This window comes from Cibotium barometz, chromosome 60 (assembly GCF_041138505.1).
Source record: "Cibotium barometz isolate CiBa-2024 chromosome 60, ASM4113850v1, whole genome shotgun sequence".
Lineage (NCBI taxonomy): Eukaryota > Viridiplantae > Streptophyta > Polypodiopsida > Cyatheales > Cibotiaceae > Cibotium > Cibotium barometz.
Window position 1 is genome coordinate 36,794,668 of NC_141105.1, and position 5,911 is coordinate 36,800,578.

Here is a 5,911-nt window from a genome sequence, read left to right on the forward strand (position 1 = left end):
TTGTTAATCTAACCATCCAAGCATGGAAGTTGTTCTTGTCAAGCTTCTCTGCAACAATCTGGTTAATTCCATTATTTGACATCTTGTCTCTGTAACACAAACTCACAAAAAACAACACTCTTATTTGTCTTGCACAAACTGTTATATTCTCTGTAGTAGCGATACTATATTGCACCCAAACTGTCACAACCAATGACCTCAATTTGCATACATACAGGTAATGGCACCTGTAAGACCTCTTTGTAGTACACACAGTGTCTGCACAACCAATTGCCCTTCTTGCACTTTCAAAAATAGAATTCTGTAGAGAATCCAAACTTACCCGCAGTGCACGCGAACGCTTTTACGAACTAAAAAATGGTGGTCAAGACGCACCCGAATGCGTTTTCTTCAATGGACAGTATAGTTTCTCTTTGCAGCTCCGCTCCCGTGAAGATAGCTCCTCAATCGAAGTTTATTTGCTGGTGCCTCTTGAAGAGCTCCCGATATAAGGGTATAGTAGCTAACACAAAGGGGGAAGAGTAGGTGAATCTCTTACTCTCGTAATGCTTCCTGTGCTTCTCTTGCTTGCTTCTTAGCTTCTTAGCATGAACCAGGCTCTGATACTATGAAAATATATAGGGAGAAAGAGAGCTTAAGCTCTTGCAAGCACACACACTCACACAAACCCTAGAAGAGAACAAACAAGATCAGAGGCTAAAAATTGTTGTTGTTCTTCTTCTCAATACAAGGCTTCTACCAAAAGATAAGGGAAATACAACATGAGTACTAAAGTACTATGTACATGCGATCCATAATGTGAACACGCCAAGTGAGTGAGCTGGCAAGATAAGTATACCATAATTCAATGGTTGACTAATAACTGGTGTAGTCTAGCTGTAGAATCACTAGTGAAGATCTATCATGCCAGCATCCTACCAAACACGCCAGTGATGTAAGTGGCGACAGAAATAGTCACCCAAGTATATCATCAGTGTCAGCTCGTGTTAAGCTTGACATCTCAACAGTTCAAAGGTGGAAGTGATGCGTACATCTTGTTCTCTTCCTCTTCCCATGAGTGTTCTTTAACTAGTTGGCAGACTTGCAAGGATGTGGTTTGTTTCGTTGTGATCAAAACATTCTCAAACAATTGCCCTCCCATGGGGCGTGCCTTCCATTTATGGAGATTGATCTTCAAAATTTGTGAATCCTTTTGGATGTACACTTGGTTTAATGCCTAATCATGCACCACCTTGGCTTCCCTGATGAAGGGTCTGCCCAAGATAATATCATATGAATCTTGTTGGCGTAGAAAGTCCATTACAACAAATGTGTGATGGTAATGGAACAAAAAGACCTTAAGCCTACGTTTTTAAATAACCCCATTGGTCTTGAGGATGTTCCATCTGCCATTTTAACGATTAGGTCCGCCCTTTCTAACTATGGTTTCCCCTAGTTTTCCCAGCATCGCTTGGTGATAATGCTCACACCTGCACTACCATCTAGGATAGCAAGTGCTTGGTACCTGTTATGCTCCTGTTATGGTGGATTAGAATTGTGGCATTTGTATCATCACTCTCATAATACCTTCTCGATTTGTTGACAGGTATTTGGATGAATCTGGGTGCTCCCCTTTCCTTAGATTCTTGGTTTTTCCCTACGAGAGGTGTTTGGATCTCCTCCATCATGGTCATTGGGTTTATTCTCCCTTCTACCCAATCCTTGACATTTGCCCCCCATAGTGCCACCCCCCATAGTGCCACCGTGTTACGTAACAATGGTCCAAGTGGCATTTTGACAGTTGTAGATAGTATTGCGGAGAGACTGCCTATGTCCCTAGGTTCTTTGGCAAGTGAGGGCTCCTTCCATGTATTTGTCTGATATTTAATCTTAGGAAATGAATGGTTTGACAATTCTTAATCTGCCTCTATAAACATTCTTGCCATTAGATCACTATGAGTCCCTTTCTCGTAGGCACATCCAATTTTCTTTCTTTTAACAGCTCATTCCGTAGATACACTATACCACTACCCCTGTTAGCCCTCAATTTGGCTTCATGGTTGCGCTAACACTCTTTTAAAAGGGCCTTAGCTTCCTTAAGCTTTTTTATTTCCTCCTTAACATTTGGATATTCTCCAATACCCTTGGGGGTTGCTAGTCTCTCTTTTGCCTACTCATCTGGCCTCGACGGCACTTGATCACCTCCTTTCTTTGATTGGGTGGAACCGGTGTCAAGGGTATCTTCCTTGGATACATCCTGAATTACGACCAAGGTGTCACCCTTGCCCACTTTTTCACTTTTCTTCTTCTCCTAGTCTTAGAGATTGTAATACCACCTCGGTTTTTGTTATATGCACATTGTGTGTGCATATACTAGGAGGCTAACCCACATTAGGCTTGTGAGCATAGGAGCATGGGAACAAGCTCTAGTGGAGCATGGGGTAGGACTAACCTTAAAGGTTAAGGTTAGGGTCAAGCATCCAAGGGTCACACATGGGAAATGGATAGTCAAGAGTTACTTGAGGGCCCTCCTATATAATAGGGGCATGGGGTACACTTAAGGGAGGCTAAGATTATGTTATCTTGAGGCTAGGTTATGATATAATGTTCTCTTGTATAGAGAATTATATCTACTCACCTACCATTTCACACTATAGGCTACATGCTATTGGATTGGAGTTATACCTCTTGATGATATAGGACATCAAGGTAAAGGTATGATGTACTTCATTATATTTCATGTGTGCATCCCTTGGGCTCGGGGATGGTCAGGTGGATGCGTTTATGCCTAATTTATGCATAACAATTATCTAGAGAGATCTTAGGGTTTTAACAATGGTATCATAGCAATCTCTAGTTAATTATTGTTGATTCTTCTTTTTTATTGTATTTTTTGGTATTTTTTTAAAGTAAATTTTAATATTTACTAATAAAAATATTATTTTGTTGATTTGTGTTGATGATTTGCACGTGGATCATTGATATGGTGATTGGAACGCGTGTTACTACTGTTCAATGGACGAATCAACGATGCGGGGGAATTCCATGAGTTTAATGCTATTTTTCTCTATTTTTTATGGTTTAAAATAAGCATTAATGAAAATTTTTACAAAAATATCACATATTTTATTGTGAATATTTTTGGTAGAATGGATTCCCTAAATTTCTAGAATTTTTAGGAAATTTTTTCTAATTTTTAAGAATTTTTTTGAGCATTTTTATGGTAAAAAATATATTTTTAATACATTTTTGTGGGTTTTTCCGCGTGTATGCTATGAAATTTCTGCCAATTTTCTGTTGAAATGCAGTAGGGGGCAGCATGCTGATGCATGGAATGCTCTCCCGTGTGCGTGGGACCCTCTTCGCCTCTCAAATCTGATTTTTCCTTCTATTTTTCTCTCGCCCATGTGAACTTCTCTTAATGGGGTTTTTAATTAAACATTAATCATAATTAATATTTAATTATGATTAAGTTTGGTTTAATTAAAATAGTTAATCAAAAGTTAACCTCTTTGTTAATAGAGAGAGAAGGAGGAGGTGAGAAGAGATTTGAATGGAGAAGAAGGAGAGGCGAGACGCAAGAGGGGGGGGAGGGCGGGGGGGAGGGGCTTTCGCTTGCAGGCGGGCAAAACAAATCACCACCCCCCCAAAAAAATTAATTTTCCAAGCTTACAAAGCTTATTAAAGTTGGTTTTTTATTATTTTTTAAAGTTTTTTTTTAAAATTAAAGAAAAAGCTTTTCTAAGCTCTTCAAAAAAGCTTGAAAAAAAAAGAGAAGAGATTTGAAAATTTTCATTTATTTGTGTGAAATTTTCTAAATTTTTTCTGGAGTCCTTTGGCTTTCCACATTCCCGGGAAACCTTTTGGCTTTTCGAATTCTGGAAAATCTTTTGACCTTTCGGATTCCAGAAACTTTTGACCTTTCACATTTTGATTTTTTTTTTGTCTTTTCATTTTCCCGAAACTTTTGGCTTTCTGTATTCCGGGAAAACCGTTGGGATTCCGATTTTTTTTAACTGTTGGTATTCTACATGCGTTCGGGGTAAATTAAAAATTAAAAATTAGTAGAAAATTAGACAAAGGTTATTTTAAATTTTTGGAAAATATGGGGTTGGTGTTTGGCATATGGTGTGTCCATTCGGGTGCCCGTGACCATTCAAATTCCTTTAAAAATATACTTTTTGACCCAAAAAATTAGAAAATCCATTAAAATTGTAAATTTTCATTGGATTTGAGAATTGTTAGGCAGAATTGGAAATTTCGTGAATGATGGGATTCTCAAGAGAAATTAGGAATATTCTAGAAATTATTTTTAGAAATCCTAGAAATTGGTATTTTTAAAATATCAATGGTATTTTGGCAAATCTAATTGCTAAATTTTTTTTGGAAAAATATAGGTTTGGAATGCCATAAGATAGGTTTGGTGGAATTCAAAATTATCGTATTTTGAGGCCCTATAAAATTAGAAAAAACTAGAAAAAAATCATGATAATTCTTTTTCTCGAGAATTTAATATTTTTGAGGGTTATTTAATGTTGAAGTATGTTTTCTCGTGCTGACATTAGATAGATGTGGGTTATTCGCATATTATTAATACGATTATACCTCGTATTAGTATATATTTTTGTTTGGATTAATTTTGAACGATATTTTCATGATTTTTTTACCATTGTTTAGCCATTTTTTTGGACATATTCCTTAATTTCTTCAATGATGGCTATAATCTGCATTCAAAGTGTGTTTCACCTTTGACACTTTTCTATGATAATTTATTTTGCACTTATTTAAGTGTGGTCTATGCTTAATTTCTCAAGCCTAAGACAAATTCTATCATGGGTCAGTTGATCGGTTTGTTTTGGTGGATTTTATTGGATGTTTTCCAAGTTTTATATGGACTCATCAGGTATTACCTAGATCACTTATGTCTAGGGGTTTTTTATTAAGTGCTACACACAGTGTTTCACTTGCTTACTTTGGAGTTTTGTTTGAACGACACCACGTTCATATACTCCGGATTCATGAGTTGCTTCTTTTGGCATGATTAATGTCCATTAGATGGCATGCATTGATTTTTATGATCAACTATGGTTTTTATGGATTCGAGGAGCTTCTATGCTATTATCCATGGATTTATAAGGATCTTTTGATCATTTGGATAATATCATGTGCTTTGAAGGTAGCATTTGCCTTCGTTTTTTGCATGTAATTTTGGACTATGTTCCTTGTACTTTTGTACATATTCCAACTTAGATACCTAGTTACGTATATATCTAGGTGAATTGTTATTTTTCTACCCTAGCTTTATTGAGTTTATTGGGTAGTTATCATTAGAAAGGCGCCACTAATTCAAAATTATTTTCTAATGATGTACCTAGTTGCGTATATATCTAGGTGAATTGTTATTTTTCTACCCTAGCTTTATTGAGTTTATTGGGTAGTTATCATTAGAAAGGCGCCACTAATTCAAAATTATTTTCTAATGATGTACTCGGAAAGAGTTATTCCTCGATGTGATCTTAGGAATATAGAGACAGGTTTTAGTATGTGAAAGTCTAGGATAAGGCCATCTTATTCCTTTTATATAGGATTTTATTCATATTTCCTAGACGGCATATTAGGGAGTTACAAATTATCAAGGTATGTATGGGTGGTATCATGGTGGTATGGGATGCTAGCGATCCCTCACATGTATTATCTTATGGGATAATTTGGACTCAAGATTATTGCTTTGCTTACATCACTTAGCATGTTAACCTCAACATTCAAAGACAATCTCATTTTTTGAATTCATTTAAAGTTATTGTGTGGGCATTCTCTAGATAAACTTCTTTTATCTATAGCCTACATGTATTGATGAGTGTACTCTCGTTGGCATTTTCACTTGTTGAAATCTCTTTCTTTAAAGTTCAACGAGTTTATCTTGTTGTGTTTG